A 20,783-nucleotide genomic window follows, 5' to 3' on the forward strand; every position below is an offset into this window, starting at 1 on the left:
AGTGGTGGGAGGGCTGGTGCCACTCTGCCCGCCAAGTGGTGGGAGGGCTGGTACCACTCTGCCCGCCAAGCGGTGGGAGGGCTGGTACCACTCTGCCCGCCAAGTGGTGGGAGGGCTGGTACAACTCTGCCCGCCCGGGGCTTCCTCCTTGCGGGCCGCAGGAGCCTGGCCTGGGGCACCCCAGGCCCGGGGGTGTCTCTGAGCCAGACCCGTGGATGTGGCCGCTGCTTTCCCGTTTGCAGGTTCGGCCAGTAGCGAGGCTGAGCGTGCACCACGCACATGCGTGACAACACCACGGCCGGCTACGCAGGCTGCCAGAGAATGGGCCGTGCCTTTGCCAGCCGCCATCTGGCACTATGGCACCTCGCCGAAAGCCTCCTCCCCGGCTCGTTGCCGTTGAAGCTCGCGGGCGACACCAGAGGCGTGCTGTCACCCTGCGGGTTCCCACGCGCGCCCACGTTTCCAGAGCCCCGGAAGATCAGCGCAGCCTCAAGCCCAGGTGCCGTCTGTGCCCCCAGCCTGGGCTCCCTCGCTCACCTCCGGCTGAGACACCGAGTCTCTCCAGAGAGGGCTTTTCCTCCCGCTCGCTGCCTAGCCCACCCCAAAGTCTGCTAGCAATGTACACGTGCACCTATGGCTAGGGGAAAATACAATCACCTGCTCCCTCCCCTTGCTGGCACCTCGGACGCCTGCGCCCCATGACTGTGGTCCCCCGTCCAGCCGCTGGCACCGAGACCCTCGCCGCCCCGCTCGCTGACACCGCAGACAGACGGGCCTCTGTCACCCGTGACCTGACTTCGGTTGCTGACGCTTAACCGTGACCCGTGGTCCCACCAGTTGCTGGCACGGGGACCCTCGTGCGATCTGACCGCCGTGATGTAGCAGGTGCTCTCACGTCACACGTACCCTTACGCAGGTAATACGTATGGCTGCAGCTGTTCATCCAGAAGTCAGAACCATTGGCTTTTTCTTTCTTAAAACAGCCTCGAAAATAAGTACTGGTTGAACCACCGTGCCCAGCTATCAAAAATTAACATTTGCCCTTCTTGAATTTTCTGCATAGCTGTCTAGATGCTGCACAACTTAATTTCTAAGTAAAATGCGTTATTGAAATGTACCTTAGGATGGCGTCTACCTAGACGGCGATAAGGATTATGCACGTAAGAGTAGGTTGAAGAAATGCTGGAGAAGAAAGAGAGTGGGGATGAAACAGTGTGGATCTGATAAATAACTGCATGAAGTAAGCTTATGTAATGGTTTGGGATGAAGGCAAGTTTTGATCTGTGTAACCTGTGTTATTTTTACGGCGGGATGACACTCTGTGAAGTTGGTGGGTTTTTTCCCAAACACGTGTCACCTTCTAGTTACTTCTCGTCTTTACAGATTACTTCCAGTATGCTGGGAACTTCTAACCAACAGGTGATGAACTCGCTTTGTTTCAGTATTAACAAACCTTAGTCTTCTGTGTGCATTTATTTCTTTTTTTTTTTGCTTATTGCAATTGGAAAGTCATCCGTTCTGCTATCTTAACATGACCCTTCTGGGCACGTTGGCTGAAGCGTGTGGGTGCTATCTGGACCTAGCAGCACCTTTTTGCTGCTTTTTGCTGCCCGGCTGCTCTGCCGTACCACTGGCCAAGCTGTTTCATCCCTCGTAGTACTTTTCTTCTTTCTCCTTTCTATATTTTGCTCCTTGGTGAAGAAGAAAGGGGTTAAGAAGAAAGTTAGCGTTTTTATCTGCTCTCTTTCCCCGATGCTCCTCGCCTTGTTAGTCTCTGTCGTTGGCAGAGGCGGGACTCGTTGCTAACTGGAAATGGGTAATCTGTTTCTCTTGAGCTGGGAGGGGATTTTGAAGATGGTGTATGTGTCAGAGCACTGAGTTTTTAGCTGTCCTTCTAAGGTTTATGCAGTTTGCCACTTGCCCGTGAACTACTTTCCCCTGTACCTTCCTCCTCATTGGTCTGGAGCCACGTGGCCAATTTCAGACAGGTTTGATGCAATGGGCAGGAAAAAAATAGGAAAAAAATGAGCACAGGGGAAGACAGACCTCATTCATTTTAGCGGCGCATGGAATAAGCTTGTTGAAACCCCTTATCTAATGGCGATGACGGAAGCAGAGGCAAATGACGCCTTTATCCTGAATGTTGCAAACGTCTTAAGTCCACAGATGTGAGCTCTCAGTGTAGACTAAATTTACCGGGCAAGTGGAACTCTCCGGGAATGAATTTCTCACCGTGGTAAAGCCGGAACAACTACCCCGTGCTCCGCCGTAGTCGATCTTAATTTTTGTTCTATCCTTACTAAGCGTAACAATTTTTTTTCTGGTGCTGGTAACACGTTTTGGCGCTCTAAAACCAGGAAGCCTGGTGGGCTCAAGATTAGAGAAGAGCAGCAGCAAGGTTTTTAAGTGGACGGTTTGAAGCTGGTGCCCTGTGGTATTTACGCACAGGTGGGGAGGTTAATGGGACAGGGGAATAAGATGAGAAGAGCAGCTACGACTACCATGAATGCCACCAGCCGTCGGTCTCAGGGGGTCGTCACCATCCACTTCGAACAGGTGTAGTGTGCAGGCACTGTTTCCACCGTTCAGTGTAGCTGTTTAGCACTCTGAATGAACTCAGTCCTCTTAGATGCACCGTCAGACGAACTCGTGGAAGTCCATGCAGACACGAAACCCAGGGTGGCTCTGTTTTACCTAGACCCACCCTCGTTTATTGGCACCTCCACGACGGCGAGCAGGTGAGAGCCTGTTGGGTTGCCTCACCCCGGGCTGCAGGGCCAGCCTTGCCAGCCCACCTTTTTGGCGCGTGCACGCTGTCCGCCAGTGCTGCTCTCGGAGCGGGGATCGCCGAAGGCAGAGGTGTCCGAAACCGCTGCCTGCTTGCAGGTTGGCTCCGTATCTAAGATCCGCTATGTGCCAAATATTACAGGCGGTCTTTGAAAATCCCTCGCTGGTGTCCCGAAATGACCTGCGGTCCCTGTTTCTCTCTGGCAGCTGCTGCTTGCCCGGTAGCGCTCTGCAGAACTCCTGGGCTCGCGCTAACAAGCAGCCCTGCAGCGAGCAAGCTCGCAGGGCGCGGCACAAGCGCGGGGCAGTCTGCGGCACCTCCCCGACCCCGCGTGAGGGAAGGCCGCAGCGCGGCGGTGGCAAAGACGTGACCCCAGAGGGTCACCGTGGCCCGAATCCTGCTGTCCTCGCTGTGTGTGCCCCCGGCCAGGCGGAGGGGTGCTGGGTGACCGTGGTGCTGCTGCCGACGGGCGGCTGAACCACCTCAGAGCAGCCGGGCCGGGGGAGGCGACTGCTCGCGGCTCTGCTCCGGACAACGGGCCTTGCTCCTATCATCGCTCGCTCCCCCAGCGCTTCCCCTCGGGAGACTGACGCCAGAACTACCGTTTTTGCTGAAGTCCCCTGTCGACAGAGCTGGAGAGGGGTCTGCAGAGCCGCTTACGCAGGACGAGCCCGGGCTGGGGCTGGTTGAGGAGGAGGGGGCTCCGGCTGGCCCGGACGTGCGTGGCCCGTCTCTGGAGCACAAGCGAGCTCAGCTCCCCACGGCTGCTCGCGCAGGCAGCTCCGAAAGCTGCTCAGCCCTGGCAGGCAGGGCCAGTCCTGGGCTCCTCTGGGACGGGGATGGGAGGGAGACGTCGTCTTTGCAGCCGGGGGAGGTTGGGAGCCAGCGGTGCTTCCGCACCCCCTTTCTGCGGGTGCAGGGGATGAGCGGCTTTGTCTGCTGCTTAATCCTGAGAGACGGTCGGTCGTTTGCTTTGAGGCACGCCTTCGTGGGTCTCGTATTGAAAGCAATTCTTCCTAGGTCAGGTGTTCCAAGAGCGGTAACTGTCGCAACCTATTTCCTCTGCGTTTCCGCAGAGTATCGTTTTCTGTATCTTACTTCATAATGTCTGAGCGACGGATTTGGTGATTTTTCCTGCTGTTGATACCGTATCTTAACAGATTTTTCTCGATGAAGCAATCGCCAAACAGCCAGTTATAAATCTGGCGGACTTGGCAGGAAGCGAAAGGCAAAAATCCTCTGAAGGATCTGAAGGAGACAGGTTGAAGGAAGGCGGGTGGGTAAATCTAAGTCTAACCACGTTAGGAAATGTCACCGGGTGTTTTTCTTCCTCTTTTTTTAAAAAAAAATAATCCTTTCCTGTGAAGTAAAAATTAAATTCCTGCAGGTGAAAAATAGTTTTCCCTCCGTTCAGGATTCCTTGCCGTCTGGCTAATGAAGTTACTTAAATGAATAAAGCCTGAGACGTCCATAAGCACGAACATACTGAAGCACGTGCCTAAGCATGAATATACGGAAGGTTCTAATCTGGTAGGCTCTTCCCCGCCGCCGGCCCCCCAGATTTGCTTTTCATAGTCATGCTTCTACTTTTCACTTTATTTTCCCTTAGTGCTCTGGCTGAGGTTGCTACAGGAAAGAGAGCGGTGCATATCCCATACAGGGACTTGGTCCTGACGAGACTCCTGCAGTCTGCCCAGGGGGGAAAGAGCAGGACCATCATGGTAAATTGACTCTTGAATTTATAACCGGCTTTGCCCATTGAAATAGAATTGTGCGGCTCTGACATTGGTGAAAGTGAGTGTAGTTTAAAAGCTAAGCTTGCTTCCTGTGCAACATAAAGGGGAGAACCCTTCTGCTGGTCAAAAGCTTCTAGCCACTACTAAACGCGTTACTCCAATGGAGAGCACTTCTGTTTTTGGAACAGAAATGCGGCTGGCACAAAATAGATATCTCTGTCTACGTTAGAGATACAACCTCCGTTTCTTCTGAAAGAGTTTTCTGCATATCTGTAAAAATTTATCGACAGATAGGTAAATGTAGCTATAAAACTCAGAAGCACCTGTTTTATATAAAACCCGCGTTCTTTACCTACCTAAAACTAGGCTGCGTTATGAAACAAGTCCTTTTTTCCCTGACTTCTGAGATTATCGTTTGTGCTGTGCACCAGAGGTTGCATTCCTAAATGAGATGAAACTCCCCTAGGTTCTTCCTTGTCTCAGGTGAATTATCTGTATGCTCCAGCGTCTTTGAAGAGGTATTTTTTTTAAAGGAAGTGCAATTAAATGAAAGGTGGAAGAATATGAACAGAAAATGTGCACATGTGAAAAGGTTGACTGTAAATGCTGATACTCTCAAAACAGCTTACCTGGGTTTCTTCAGATGCTAACTTGCGTAATTCAAATTGAAGGACAGATTCTTCAATTGCTACTTGTACAAATACCATCAAAGTGGTTTTGCGCCTTTTTTTTTTTTTTTTTTTTTTTTGCGTTGGTGCTAGCATTAAGGCAGAGTTAGCAGGACTCGAGCGCCTTCAGTATTAATTTTTGCAAAAACCACCTCTATCTTCTCATCTTTCTTTCTGTCTCATTTCTCTTCTGGCACAAGTGTTAGAAAGAGTTAATTTATGGCCAGATTGCTAAGACACCTGGGTTCTCCTTTTCTATTTGAGGAGTTAGCGGTCTATCTTTCCACGTTAATCCCTGTCTGTGTTTTGGTAGTGTTTAAAACTATTTTAAAAAGCCTCCTTCAAAATCTAATGTCAGTTAATACTTTTCATATGCTTAGAGATTGCGGCCGTTGAGTCCAGCAGACATCTGTTACGAAGAAACTTTGTCAACCTTACGATATGCTGAAAGGTACGCTTTCATAAGTTTTCCCTTTCTGGTCTTGGTGCACATTGCGGTCAGGTGCTGGGCAAAATGACAGAAGATACCAGTTCAACGGGACTGACAGCTCAGAAGGAAGAAAGGGTGAATCTGCCCATAGGCAGGGGTGGCACACGAAGAGCTTATTCTTTACCCTTATTAACAAACGGCATATGTTTTTACAGCTAAGTTGTACGACAGAGGTAAGTGTATTTCCTGAGGATTCCAGGTCTCCCTCATATGTGTGACTTAATTGAGCTTCTTTCCTGCCCTTTCTCTCCCAGTAACACAGCACCTCTAAAACTAAGCTGTAGTTTGGGGTCCCACAGCCCAACCGTGGTTGAAAGGTAGAACATAGAAGTGATGCCTGCTGCCAGGCATTTGTCGTCTCTGCTTCCCAATCCCAGATCCCAGCGATAGTGCCACACAGAGCTCTTCCTTCCTGCCCAGGAGCAGCTTGCTTTCCCGGCCACTTTCCCAGTCCGTCAGCTCCTTCTGGAGGAGAAGGTTCCCTCTCTGCTCCCCTTTGCTCTCCTCCTGCGCTTCCTGGGCCTCAGGACTGAAAACCGCTCTCTTTGCAGTCCTTTCAGTCAGGCTTTTGCTGGGACTCCAGCACTAATGCCTTCTTATTCCCTCTCCCGTAAAAAGAGGTCAGGCACTTACACCCCAGTCCGTTATCCCAAAGCGGATGATGGCTCGGTGACCTTGTAGCCGCAGCAGCCTGGCTGTTCGCAGGTGTCAGGAGCAGAAGATTTAATGTCTCCGGCAGCAGTTCAGTCCTGCAGAGAGCTGAACTGCTTTCATGTGCCGATATGAACGCAGACCAGCAAACTCCCCACGCCTGAGCCAGCTCCGTGCAGGGGCAGCTGGAGTTGTCCTTTGCCTGCCTACCTGCCGTACCCACACTTACAGTGGGTGAGGTGTGGTTTTGCAGTATCCCATCCCATAGTGCCCCGCATACTAGAGGCAGAGCGGCTATGGCTACATTGCTGCAAGTTAGGGTTAGCTGGAGAAGAGAAGGGTTTTCGTGGGCTGGCAGGGGCGAAACCAAACCAGGCTGTGATTGCTGGTAGCGGTACAAGAGAGGGCATCAGATGTTTCCACCGAAGGAGCAAAGTGGCTGTGAGACTTGTTCGCTTGTGAAGTTCCAGAGCTACATGGGCTATTTCCGAACAGGGAAAAGAGCAAAACAAAACAAACCCCAAAGTCAGGTTTGATTGGAAACGTTGTCGTTTGCTGGGATTGTCTGGGTAACAGCTTCTTTTGTGTCTTTTATGTATTTTCGTATTTAAAAGGACAGAACGGGTCAGGAACAAAGCAGTGGTAAATGCAAGTCCCAGTGAGAAGCTTCTAAGAGAACCAACCGCAGGCTGAAAATAACAAACTGTTGTCCAGACTGGCTGGGCTCGGGAGCACAGGGCGACCAATAGCCGATGGAACACGTACGTATTTCAGCATAAATACAGCTATGAATAGCAAGCAGACTTTGACTTCCCAAAACATTATCAGGAGGCATTTTTGGTAATCTGTAACACTGAAGAAGTATGGTGGGAATGGAGCTGAGGAGGATTCGCCGGGGTCGGCTCCTGTGCACGCTCTGGGCACCGTGTTTTGTTGATCACCTTCTGGTTAGACGAGGACAAGGAAGATGGCAGCTTTCGTTTCCAGTTCAGGATGCTGACAGCAGCAACAAACATCTCGGCTGTTCCGCAGCGAGGTGGGTTTGTGTCCCCGCGTGCCATACGGTCCCCAGGAGGTTTGGGTTGGAAGGGCTTGCTCTGCAAGAGGCCAGACCGCCTCCCACTGCATGGCTTCCTCGCTGCTGGTCCTCGTCTCTCACGGGGTTTGATATTTTACACATAGGTACCCTGGTTAAAGCTGTCTTGCTGTTCACAAGAGGTGTGGGTTTTGCTGGCTGAGAACAAGTGGCAGATCTGGAGCACGCAGGCGACGTGGGAGTCCTGGCTGGAGGAAGCCCAGAAGGAGTGGGAGCACCAGCACGCTGCAGTGGCTCAGGCGAGTTTCCCAGTAATGGGCATCGCGGCCAGATACCTTAACCTCTGCTCTTCTGCTTCTGATCTTTTCCCCTTCTTGTCATCTTTAAGACTCGTTGCTCACACACTTCTGTGCCCACAATGCCCCGACGAGACCCTCCAGGGGCTTTTCAGCCAGGGTAAACTGGCAATAACGTAGGCCTGGGTTACGGGTCCACAATATAATAGCAAATCTCTCGTGAGCTCAGATAACAGAATATTCTGTCTACTTCTAAGTACCTTACGGTTTCTTGGTTTCATTTTGTAGTTGTGAGAAATCATGACTGAAATAAAAGATGCCAGTGAATGTACCGAGCCATGTCAAAGCAGCTCAGGCTTGGGTCGCCTCAAGTCCTTGACAGGGAGAACCAGAGGTTTTCACTTTAAAACCAGTCATGAGATGAACACCCTAGAACTTGGGGCAGATGTGTTCTTTGCACTTTCTGAAAGAAAAAAAAACCAAACCAAAACCCAAAAAACCAAATCCCCAAACCCCAACACCCCCTCCGTCCCCTTTCAGTTTTGGGCATGTTTCTGAAAGCAACCAATGTTCACATGACTTATTTAGCCAGCCAGAAGCATTTCAGTAGGAGGCTGTGGCGGTGCGTAAGAGCCAAGGAGTGCATGACGGGCTGCTCTGGGAAAGAAGGGGCCTGATGGTGACTTGATGAATAAGTCGTTCAAGGCACACCTTCACTGAAAGGCCATACGCTGCTCCCCTCCCAGCTGCTTTTCACAGACCATTTTATTGCTTCAACATGGGTAACTGCCAAACAGAGGAGCTGGGAAATTGGCTCTCTGCATAGAGCGGCGATTGATTGCGGGAAGAGGGCTGGGTTTAATGGGGAGAGCAGAGCTTTACAGGAATCCCGCGCGTTTTGTGGGGGTCTCTTGATTTTTGCATGAAGCCTGCATCACGCAGCAAAGTTGCTGACTTAAACAAAAGTGCTTGATTTCTTCCTGACTCGAGGTCTGGAGCTTCTGCCAGTAGAAGGAAGCGTGGAGTCAGTCCTTCAGCTCTAGTAATTGCTTGCTGATGGTGTTTGGTAAAACTAGGGGAAATTCAGGGGCTGAATTCTGTCGGGAATGCTGAACCCCGTGTAGGGTGTACGGCTAAACGTGGTAGTTCAAGTGCCGCCTTAGGCCCATCGGTCTGGATGATGGCATCAGTCTTGGCTGGCAGCTGTCACAGGTGTTTGGGCACACAGGACAGTACCCTGTTCTGCTGAGGACAGCTCCTCATCCACTTACTGCATCGGCTCGTTTTCCTGCATTGATTTGCCTGGGGTGTGCTTTTTTAAGACGGTGAAATGAACTTAATCGGGCTTCTATTAGTTTTGTGTCTTCTCCCTAGCAAGCTGTTGGATACAGTTTTAGAGAAGTAATGGCGACAAGCCTTTGCTGGTGTGGTATTTTTTCACCTGTGTGGTGGAGAGAATACTTAAATTGGTAGGAGAGAGTCACCAAAAGCCTGGGCCTGTTGCACGTGTTGCCAATGTTTTTGCGGTTCAGCTTGTCAGGTTGCTGTTTGTCCAAGTACGTTTCAGAGCTGGATGCTCAGAAGCCGTCTGGACGTGGTGCTGGGCAGGCTGCTCTAGGTGACCCTGCCTGAGCAGGGGCTTGGACCAGATGACCTCCAGTGATTCTGGAAGGCCGCCTTCTTCCAGAAGAGAACTTCTGGAAGTTCTCTTCCTCGTGATTCTGTGATTCTAGAACTTGTGCTGGGAGGGGCGAGCACCGGGGCGACGGCACACCGGTGTGGTATGCTGGAAATGTCAGCTGCTGTCTCCCTCTCTTAGGAAGGCTGCGCGCGTGTTCTGTACTGAGACACTTAGCACCTATGTCTGTCTGTCCAGGTACGCCAAGCAATGCAAAAAGAGCGTAAGTTCAGAAGGGACTTTCGGAACTTTTGCTAGCTTAGCCACGTTAGACAGGGGCTGCGACTCTTGAATGAAAGTATGGTTGTGTTAGAGAATAGCCATAGGAGGTGGCTGGGTAAACTGGCTGCAGTGTCAAATTCTGAGCTGTGTTGGTTTTGTTTGTGTTTTCATTTGAAGGGAAGTCAAATCTATGGTCTTAGCTGTTGGGGGTTGTTGGGCTAGAGAGCTGAAATTCTTCCTTCTCCTCACCTTCTGCTGTAGGTTTGGGCTTGTGGAGCATCCGCACAAACTCTGCAAGAGAATCTGTAGGCTGCACTTGAGCGAAATAAGCCTGGCTGTGGAGTTCCGATACAGACCGTCTCTGTTATGCTAGTGGCTTTTTAGACTAGAACTTAGGCTTTGGATTAAATGTAGGGTGGTTGCCTAAAGCATCGGGGTGGGGGGGTGTTTCTGCCTAAGTGGGAAAGAAATGACCCGGTGGTACTCACAAAGTCACCTGCTAACTCGCTCACTAAATCTTCTTTCGGCAAGAGTAAAATATGGCAAAGCGCAAATTCACTGAACCCGACTACTAAGGTGCAGAAAGTGTCTTTTCCATCCACTGCTCCTCCAGCGCTTGTGAGCTGCCTCCTGCTTTTCTGGGGAAAATGTCATTGAACCAGTCGTTAACAATAATTCAAAAAATTCTGCCATTGTCATCTTTACCTGTTATTCAACAAAGTGGATGCTGGTTTTCTCAAAAGGACTTAGTTTTTCTTCCATTTCTTCTTCTTTGGCTTCTTCCCACTCTTTGTCCTGTTTCCTTGGAGAATGTGACCTGAATCGTGTCACACACTGTTGTCCGTTCTCTGATCAGCAGGTAGCAGCTCCCTGAAATCGCTTTAGCTTCCACATCTGGCTGAATGAATGACGCCCGTCAGCTGCAGCCTTTCTCAGTGAGACAGTGAGTCTCTACGTGCACGAGGGAGTTAAAAGTTGACTGACTGTGTCTTGGGTGGTGTCCTTTCTAAAAGGAAAGGGCTCTGCAGCTCTCCTTGCAAACCGCGTGTGTAGTTTCACACGTGTATGAGCTAGCATAACGGCTGACTGCCACAAAATGGAGACGGACAAATTCCCTCTCCTTCTTCCCAACGCACTGTCCTGCCTCCTTCCTTGTGCCAACTTTCATGCTTGCTAGTTCTCTCTGCCAGCCGGTTTAACTCTCTAAGCTGGTGGAAAACTATCTACTTTTCTGGGTTCGTTTCCCGTCTGCTTAGGCAGTTAACCTGGCTCGTAAAGTGCTCTAAAAAGTGCTCAAGTCAGTGCCAGGTAAGCCACAGGAATACAGCAGTAGAACAAAGGAGCAGATGGAGAGATGGGAGGCGGCAGCAAGGCCTCTCTTCCGGCGGCAGTGAAGGCAACGTGTTTTGTGAAACCGTATCTTCAGCTGCGACTGAGCGTATTTTTAGCTTTTTCTTCAGTAAGCCTGTAACATTGTTGGCCTTTGATTTTCCTGGACTACCGTCAGTCAGAACTGACATCGCAGAACTCTGACTTGGCTGTATGTGATTCCACTTGAATATGTAATTTCTCTTTTTTTTTTTTTTTCCCTTGGGATTTTTAATCCAGAAATCTGTCATCAGTCTATGACTTGTGGCACGTTCCTTTCTTTGGGAACAGTTCATGGCGTTTAGAGGTCATAAGTAGCAAGGGTGAAGAAGAACGGTAATTTTGGCAACTTGTGCACAGACCACTTTGGTGTAGGATACAGCGGGGAGGTTGGATTCTGGCTTCCTCCTGAACATGGAGTAGGCCTGTGGCATTTTACACTGATCTGTTTCCTACCAGACAGAAGGAGGAATGTGACTGTAGTTGTTTTCAAAGAGAGCAGAAATGCAGTTAGTGTTGGATATCTCTCTTAAAGGAGAGGCTTCACGCCTTTAACTAGTTCTGTCTAACTATTTTCCCACTGTGTGGATTTGCCAGTAATCCTTGGTTTAACTTAGCAGAATGATGCAAGTAAAACATCCTAATAGCCAGGTCACTGTATATACAGTTCAGGCTTTATTGTGGAGTTTATCTTCCTAGTTCCATATTGCCAAGCCAGATGTCTAGGAACAAAATGTTTCAAACGCCCGTTGGCGTGCTGGCGGAAACCTGGGCATGCCTGATGGTCTAGCGTTTTCATGTGCTTTTCTACGCAGTTAATAACTGCAGCGGAATTAAATTTAAAGTTGCATGAATGGTCCGGGCGTTGGAGTGTTACGTATTTGATGGTTCTTAGCGGTGGTATGGGCCTGATAAGCACATTTGATGTGTACTGTAGGCAGGAGCACACTGTGTCAAGGTGTGAGCTTTCCACCAGAGAAGAATTCTTTCTGATTTGGTGGGGAGTTTGGGGTGGCGAGCGGTTTGTTTTTACGCTCAACTCTCCCCAGTAGAGTATCTTAAAATTTGATGTGCAATTTGGCCACGCAAAGTTCTGTGCTCTTGGCCTGTCCAGGTAGGCAGTGGCAAAGGCAGGGTGACGCAGGGTGACTCTTGTTCTTCCTCTTCTGAAATTTCTTCCCGTGATAATCTTCTCTGGTCATTCCTCCTTTCTTATTCAGCATCACGGTTTTGCTGAAGGCACCTATCAAAACAGCTGGACGTTGAAGGCCTTTGAGAGATGCTATTCACCAACCCAATAGATCTGTATTTGTATTTGGTATTATGGGTTACTGATAAAACATATTGATTAAATCATTACAATTAAACTGAGCCGGAAGGCTGGTCAAACTGCAGGGCTTTTTACTCTCTGGAGCCCCTGGATGCAGTGCAAAAGTTCCTCCCGCTGTCACTGTGAAAGGATGACAAGTACCAAAAAGCAAACGCGAGAAAACTACTGCAAATGAGTTGTCCCACTTGGAACTTGACCTGTGCTAGTTGTGAATGCTGGCAGGGCGGTCAGGCTGGCCGGCTGCAGCAGCGTCCTGCAATACTGGCTTTGCCATCGGCAACCTTTTTTTCCGAAGGTTGACTTGCGCTTAGTGCGGGACCCTGGCTTACACTGCCTGTGTTTCACGCGCTCGTTGTTTTCATGCTGGCAGAAGATACTGGAACATGTTCTCAGGTAGAGTGCTTGTGACCTGAAATATAGTAGATTCCAATGCCCAGGCTTTAGAGCATGACCTTTCTCCACAGAAGTACAATTTGTGTAAACGGTATTATTTATAAGCGTTTCCCTTTAGTAACTTTGTGTTGCTCCCAGAGTCTGGTCTTCAGAACTAGCTGTAACCTCCTGTGCCGTAAGGAAAATAGGTTATTAGTGCACGCTGGAAGAAGCAACCATAAAACTTTGTTTGCGGGAGAACATGTGTGCTACAGTTAATGCAATAGGCTTTGTGTGCCCATTGAAGTGGCTGGCTGTACTGGTTTGTGGCGTAGGGTAAGGGTTCTGTTTGATGCCCGAGTTGGTCAGCATGTGTAACGCCCAGGAATGGCGAGCTACGTAGAATATCTTCCTTCTGAGACTCCATGGAGAAAGCAGTGCTATTTGAAGAGATGCTTGAACCTGTCTTGTCTTCCGGAGGCTTTTTCAATAACCCATAGAACTTGCAAAACGTAGTGAGCTAAAGTAGTTTGTATTTCCACGTGTGTGGAATATCTCTTATTTAGCCTCCTATTCAATCTTGTAAGTCACCTGAGCTTTTAAGTTCCCCCCCCAAAAATCTGTCTTGACATAGTGAAACGTGAACTGTCTGTGGAGCACCGATAGAGGTGTGGAAACTGAAAGGCCTCAAAGTTTTTGTAAAATAGTGCAGAGATGTGATAAGGACTGGCAATAGGAAGGAAAGGACTGGAATAAGGAATATGGGGATTTAAGTGTAGAAAAGAATCCGTGTTTTAAGGTGCTGTGTTATGTTCAGGTGATAAGTGTATGGAAAACTACTTTCCAGCTGATGAGCTATGAAAGTCTGTATCGCTTGTCATGTGGAAACATCAACAGTACATTTTCTGGAAGAGTTTGAGAGTGAAGGTAGTTAAGAATGTAGTATTCCTTAAAGTTCAAAATAAACACACAAGAAGTGAACGAGACACAAATGATGCCCGAAATCTACTAGAAGACAATTGGCAATAAATAATGAGGTACAAAATCAAGAGCAAGGACAAATGGAAACTCATACCTCTTACTGCAGTGCTAATTGAAATATGCTTTTTCTCACATCACATCTTACTAACCTGTCTGAGTAGACTTGAACTCGGTGTATTGTTTTTTTTTCCTGTTATTGACCTTATCAGTACCCCTGTGTCACTTTTTGTTGGTGATCTCATAGGCATTCGAAAAGTAAAGGGATTCTCCTTTTGCTCTGCTGTGAGATCAAAAACTGTCCTGAGTGGCATTTTTTGAAGGAAAAGAGCTACAGGAGCTGTATAGGAGATTACTTGCGGCATACTGATGAAACTTCTGTCAATCTCAAAAAGCACATCTCAGTTATGGCTGACATGAGTCTGTTTTTGCATTTTTTTTCTTTATTTACAGTGAAGAATGCGAGACCTATCAGCTCAGGTAACGAGCAGTCTGCTGCAGTTTCCAGAGGTGACTACTCAGGCACTTGGGGAAGATGAGATAACCCTAGGTTCTGTGCTGAGCGGGAAGTTTTCTGGAGGTGAGCATTCTGCTTTAAATTTGGTCTCGGTCTGAAGTTCTTATTGCCTGGAGGTTACCTGAAGCACAGGGTCACAGTATCGACTGTGTCAGGCTGGTGCTGTTAAGATGCATCAGGTTTCGAGAGAACAGGAAGGAAGTTTTAACTATTACAAATGCTAATAGTAAACCCTTAAAACTAGTATAGTTAAACTTTGAAATTACAGCAACCTTCACCAGTCTTGTGCTATTAAAATAATTTAGTTAAGCATGCTGAGTCAGCGGGCCTTCCTCAATGTCGTGCTCACTCAATTTTTAATTAAATAAAAGGCAGTTTTCAAAAAAGTAACAGTGTTGTTTTGGGCCCTATTTATTTGTACCAGCTCAAGCTCTACGACCATCATAACACCACATGCCGAACTAGTTCTTCTTCTACAACGTTACAGAGGCGCGCCCCTCCCCCCCCCGCTTTTTCTTTTCCTAGTCTGAATACAAACAGCAAAGGAAGAGGATAACACTGTTAAGCGCTGCAGCCATATTTCCGACGTATTTAACAGGGTGCAGATGAGTACCCAGGGAGAGCTGCTGAAAGTGGCTAAGCAGATTAGGTAGTTGACTTCCTAGGTGATCCGCAAGTAGAGCTAGCTGGGTGCCTATCTGGTTGTCTAGGCTCTGTTAGACCAGGTGGAATCCATCTACCTGACTGAAAGTGCAGTAATTGAGTTAATACTTCCTCCGAGTTTGTTCAGTGAAACAAAATGTGTTAAATTCTTTCTGTCGTCAGCCCGTGTAAAAGATTAGATTTACTCACGCAGTGCCCATTTGACGATAATTTCTTGCTGCCGTCCAAATCCCTGCCCCAAGTAGGCGTGTGTCAAGTAAAATTAATAAACTAGAAATGAATTGGTTTAGATTTGTTATCTTTGAAGTGTGCTTTAAGACTCGTATTCCCGTGTGTATTTAGACGATTTCTAGCCAAAACAAGCCGAATATGGGATGAAGACTCTAGATCGATATGTTGTCATCTTCATCCCAAACAGTCAAAATCCTTCGGTGCGGGAATGACAAGTAGAAATGCAAAAGAATAAGGTTGTTGATATTGAGAGGTTGTGCTGGAGGATCTCCATGGGTGATTTTGAATAATTGACCACAACTAGGGAAGTCGGTCTTCCCTTTTGGGTACTTTTATTGAAGGAAAGGGGCAGTGGCTGTGATTTTTCAGTTGTTTTCAGTCTTGTATTGGAAATTTGCTTTAGTCAGCTTTCTTTTCTCTTACAGGGAGAAACGGCTTGGCATGGTTGGCGTGTGGTCCTCAACTGGAGGTAGTGAGCTCTGTGACGGGAGAGCGGCGCTCTGCTTACCGTTTCCGTGGAGTAAAGAAACAGCCTCCCACCATTCGTGTGGTAAAGGATTTTTCCTGGCAGAAGAGAACGGGACTGCTGGTTGGGTTGGAAGAAGCAGAGGGAAGTGTTCTCTGTCTGTACGACCTTGGAATATCGAGAGTGGTTAAAGCAGTTGTTCTCCCAGGAAGGGTACGTCCACTTTAATCGGAGGAACGAAGCTTTTGCGTTGTCAGGTGCTGCGTAATCCTGTTTCAGGAGAAGCTTTGGAGCGTCTCTTTGTAGGCGGTATTTTTTCTATCTTGCATTAGTGCAGACTGTCACTTCAGAGTATCCAGTCAAGAGAGCCCTGGTGCAGACTCTTGGGCTTAACGGTACCGTTATCTTTTGAGCTTACTGATCGTAAAACAAGTTTTCTGGGTTTATGGTAGAGCACATAGTTACCTAATTCTCCACTGCCACAAAAAGGCATTGAGAACTATCTTTTATTGGCCAGAGTGAAAAAGAAAAAAAACCCCCGCTGTTCCCAGTGTCTGTAACGTACATTTCGGAAATGCTTGGTTTCTATATACGTTAGAAATACTGTCTTTAAAATACCTGAAACTTCCGTAGTTGTGCTGTAAATGACTTAGACACATTCCCCTGAATCTCAGACTAGCAAGCAGGTGGCTTTAGAGCAGAACAGATTTTTATGTTGACTTAGGGTAGGAAAGAAGAGCCGTTAGGGAGTTACCTGACGGATTGTTGAAAGATTGACTTTCAACCTGCAGTCCTTGAATCTCTGCTTATTGAATATTGTGTTTGTGTAGATGGGAGAGGCTGGTGGAATGTTACTCATTTTTTTCTGTCTTCTATAAGCCAGGAAGTCCGATGATGTAATGTCCCCTAGTCTCATTATCTTAATGTGAACAAGAATCAGTGCAAGTTAATAGAACATCAAGATTCACTATATTGTTTTTTTCTTGATATAACTGGAAACAATGCTTTGCTTTTAAGTCTTGTGGTCCTCTGTATTTACTTTCTTGTTTCTGATGTGCTAATTCCGGCTTCACTTTTGAATGATTTCTGTTTAGCTTGTCAAACAGCTTAAATGCTAGCTTGCAGTTTTCCTGTAGGTAACTGCTATAGAACCCATAACTAATCACGGAGGACCCAGCGTGAGCACTCGGCACCTACATCAGAGTCTGCGATGGCTCTTTGGAGTGGCAGCAGTGGCTACAGATGTTGGTCATCTGCTTCTGGTGGACCTTTGTTTGGATGATTTCTCTTGCAGTCAGAATGAAATAGAAGCATCGGGTAAGCCTGCAGTTTTTAAACTTGAATTTGAGAGTAAGAAAACTTGTGTATAAACAATATGCATCCCACTTGGAAGACACTAGCGTGCAGGCATTTCTGACTGCTGGTTACAGATGGCGGTTTGACTTGGTATAGTCCTGACCTGATTAAAAATGGGAGTGGCTTAATACTCCTCCTAATGTTATAAATGCCCCCCTGCCACCAAGATCCGTATGTCACTATGATGCTTGCCAGTGAGGTGTAGGAATTTTACCACGTGAGTCAGTGCAGCTGCCTGAGAGGAAGTTGTGTCAGAGGCGCCCTATTTCTTGGGAATGTTCTTCTGCTTCTGTGAATTGACTTGGGGCAAATTTTAGGCTTGCTTGTTAAAATGAATCCGACTTGTCAAAAACCGTGCATTTGGATGACTGAAATCTCTAATTTGCATATTCGGATTGCATACGCTGTTTTGGCTATTACAAGAGTGGCTTCAGGAGTTGGTGTCGCTTCAGACAGCTTCATCATGAGGCCCAAACGCTTGATTTACAGAGTCCAGGAAGAATTTGTCTACGAAGGTTACGCTTTTACCTGGTTTTAAAATACGAGTGAGAACACCTGTCCGATCAGAGAGTTCTTCTGTTCTTTGGAAACATACAAAAGAAAGCGTTGCATAAATGGGTATTTTGCCTGGGCCGGTAGAATTGGATGAGACGTGTTGTCACGTCAGTGTTCAAAATGCAGCCTAAATGGCCTGACACATTAATTCATGGCGTGGTTTTGTGTGTGTAGGTCTAGAAGTTGTCACTAGAATTCCTGCTGAAGTTCCACAAAGAAGAGAAGCTGTGACCAGAGAAGGGAGACATCTCTGCTTTCAACTACAAAATCCTTCAGGAACAGCAATATCAACGCTGTACTACATAAGCAGAAGCAATCAGCTCGTTGTGGGTTTTTCAGATGGCTGCCTGTCACTGTGGAATATGAAAACTTTGAAGAGGGAGTAAGTAGGCCTTTACACCTGGCCATGCCCGGAGGTGCAGGGGTCTCAATTGTTTGCTTACGGAAGCATGTTCATGAAAGAGAACTTTTTTAGGGACTGAAATTTTGGGTATAGTCTTGGAATGTTTAGAAATCCTCTTCTGAAATAACTATGAAAAGTCATACGTGGATTAAGTGGACCGCCTTCTCCCCAGTGGACTAGGATTGTTTTCCTTCTTGTGCCTGTGGCTCGAGGGATTGTGGAAAGCATGCTTCTTTGGGTTACGTCAAGCAGTTTAGGATGCAATAGAGCTCATTTTTATAAGACGCTTTGTCCGATCAGTAGTGTTCAGTGAAGCCAGGAAATGTGTGTGTTTTGATGAACCAGATTTTAGGAATGATTTTTCAGAACCAGCTACTGCAATTAGGGCATACATTGAGAAGCTTACATATGTTAATAATGTGGGTTTGGTGATAATATTCTTTAAAGTGTCCAGGATGAAACTAGTGAGACACGAAAAATCAATAGCTGATCCGTGCCTGAAAAGATACTCTTTCCTACATGTCAGCCTTGTCCAAAACAGGGGACTGACCCATTCCGAGGCAACGTTGCGTGTGAATGAAAATTTGCTTGGAACACTTGGAGACGAGGATAAGGGGCATGTAAATCTAGAAGCAATAGAAAAATTAAGAGACGATTTTATATCTGCCAAAGGGCAATCACACGTGAAATATGTGACCAAATTCAGATAGGGATTGGCTTAAGCAAACCTGCAGTGACTCACCAGAAACTGTTGGATGCATAAATAGACAGTGGAGGACTAACTGGGTGGCAAGAATAGATTGTGAAGGTACACGTAAGGTTCAGAAGTCTGGAGGAAAAATGCTTTACGTAGCATCCGAGTAAAGAAATGAGCAAGTACTTGTGGTTTGGCACTGTCTTAAATTTGTTCAGAAGATAGGCTGCATTTTAAGTTCAATATTGAAGTCGGCTGGAACAGGAGGAACAGTCTTTTGCCTGGCAGCTGAAGTAATCATTTCTGTTCTTCCTCCCTAGGCGGAGGAGGATATAAACCCAGGTTATTGCATTTGATGGACAGTAATTTCCTCAGCTCTTGACTGTTGCATAAAAAGTAGTCGCTTCCCTGACTCACTTGTCTGAGATGGAAGTATGACCTTCTGTACTTTGAGGATAAGCATGGAAGGATAAGCTTTTTTCTCAGAAGATGCTTCTACCCTTCTACAAACAGTTAGGGCCCATCGTAGGCTCACAGGTTTTTATTTTTCTCTCTTTTCCCCTTTTCCTTTTTTTTTTTTCATTTTTTCTTTCTTTTTTTTTTTTTTTTTTTTTTTTCCCCCAACCACGTAGGCACCACTCTCAGCTTGAAGGAGGAAGGATTCCTGTCTATGCTGTTACTTTTCAGGAGCCTGAGAATGATCCTCGCAATTGTTGCTACTTGTGGGCTGTTCAGTCTACACAAGACAGGTGAATAAAAAGTTACTATAAGCCACTGACTGCATTTAAATTTTTTTGTATCTTTGTTCACATACCGTTGATACATGTATATTTGTTTTGTTTATGTAGCTGTGCAGGAGATTCTCTCAGGTGTGGAAGGTGTTAAGCTTACACTGCAATTTTTACAGGATTTAACAGATGTGAAGAGGGACCTACTAGTGCCTACCTTCTGAAAGAAGGCAAAGCAACAGTGGCTGTATTTTTGTGCTTGCATTCTTAAACGATTTCCTTTGTTTCTTGAGGACTGCTTCACCATTTGTTTGGTACTCGCACCGTGGTATTAAAATACCATTAAAAGTACTTGGGGCTGCAGATCTCGAGCGCTAAACGTGCCGATATGACAGCCGGCTGCCCCTAAAGGAGGGAGGTGACAGTATTGCGGATTACCTTGTGCCAACTTGCGCCGTCTTTGGAGCCTTTGTGAGCCAGGTCAGCTCACCTGGCAGTGGCAGAGACCGATCACTGTTCAGCAGCAAAGTCAATGGTTTCCTGCTGGGCTAATGACCCGAATCAGTATGTGGAAGGGTGCAGTGTGTGTATGCAAGAGAGGGGCTGGAACTTTGATGGGGTGGGAAGGGAAGGGAAAGGAAGGGAAGGGAAGGGGAGAAAGATCTCTCTCTTTCAGCATCAGCAAGCTATTTAATCAGCTCAGCCGTTCACAGAGTGGCAGCCTTTTTAAGTTTGACTTTAAAGCAACAATTTGTAGTCCATACAACATATTAAAGCTTTCAAACTGTATGGTTAGCATTTGCCCCTGAAGCTGTTAGTGTCCAAATGTCCTCCTTTGTGTTGTAGCGGCTGCACGTGACCAGTTATCTGATGGTTTGGGAAGTGGTGTTTTACTTTTCAGCAAGAAAACATCAGTCTAGATCTAGTAAAATGATAACAAGGCCTCTAAAGCAGCTTTGTAATCAAATGTCATAATTTCTACCTTTTCCAGTGAAGGTGATGTCGTGAGTTTACATCTGTTGCAGTTAGCATTTGGTGACAGAAAACGCTTGGCCCCGGGACAAGTCATGTATGAGGTAAGGCGTGCACGTATGTGAAAAGATGAAAATAGTGATTTTGTCTATGTGAGTATCAGTTAAGTTGTCAGGGGTGGTTTTTACCATCAAAATTCAGAGGTGACCGAAAACCCAATCTTTTGCTGAGTCTTCTTGGGCATGTTTTATACTGCTGCATCTCTTGTAGTGCTCTAAGCACTTTGGCAGGTCGACAGGAGAAAGATGCTTTAATCGTTCTCCAGTTTCACTTTTGAACTTCTGCTTTGCTTTATCCTCTTTTAAAAAAAGTTATTTGTAGCTACAGTCTTAGCGGTGGCAAAGACAATACCTTGTACTGTGTGCTGCTTTGGAAGAAAACCCAGTCGTCGATATCCATTCCTTGCGTGGCTACTTTGTTCTGTCTCAACACTTTAATGTTAAAATGGGGGACCTTTTACTATTTGTCAATGCTTTGTCTTGGCCATCTTATTTTCCTGAAAAAGGTGTGACGAGTGCCAGATTT

The 20,783-nt window shown here is 47.0% G+C and overlaps 2 long non-coding RNA genes across 2 annotated transcripts; both read left to right on the plus strand.

Moving 5' to 3' along the window:
• The first annotated feature begins 4,141 nt into the window (after positions 1–4,141).
• On the plus strand, positions 4,142–7,761 carry LOC138684362 (uncharacterized). The gene is made up of 3 exons (XR_011323658.1): positions 4,142–4,509; positions 5,573–5,643; positions 6,948–7,761. It is a non-coding gene; the product is annotated as an uncharacterized lncRNA (long non-coding RNA).
• Positions 7,762–15,465: 7,704 nt separating this feature from the next.
• LOC138684360 (uncharacterized) lies at positions 15,466–20,303 on the plus strand. Its single transcript, XR_011323655.1, has 5 exons — positions 15,466–15,703; positions 16,627–16,807; positions 17,576–17,783; positions 19,131–19,247; positions 20,218–20,303. It is a non-coding gene; the product is annotated as an uncharacterized lncRNA (long non-coding RNA).
• Positions 20,304–20,783: the final 480 nt, after the last annotated feature.

Source organism: Haliaeetus albicilla, unplaced genomic scaffold, assembly GCF_947461875.1.
Source record: "Haliaeetus albicilla unplaced genomic scaffold, bHalAlb1.1 scaffold_130, whole genome shotgun sequence".
NCBI lineage: Eukaryota > Metazoa > Chordata > Aves > Accipitriformes > Accipitridae > Haliaeetus > Haliaeetus albicilla.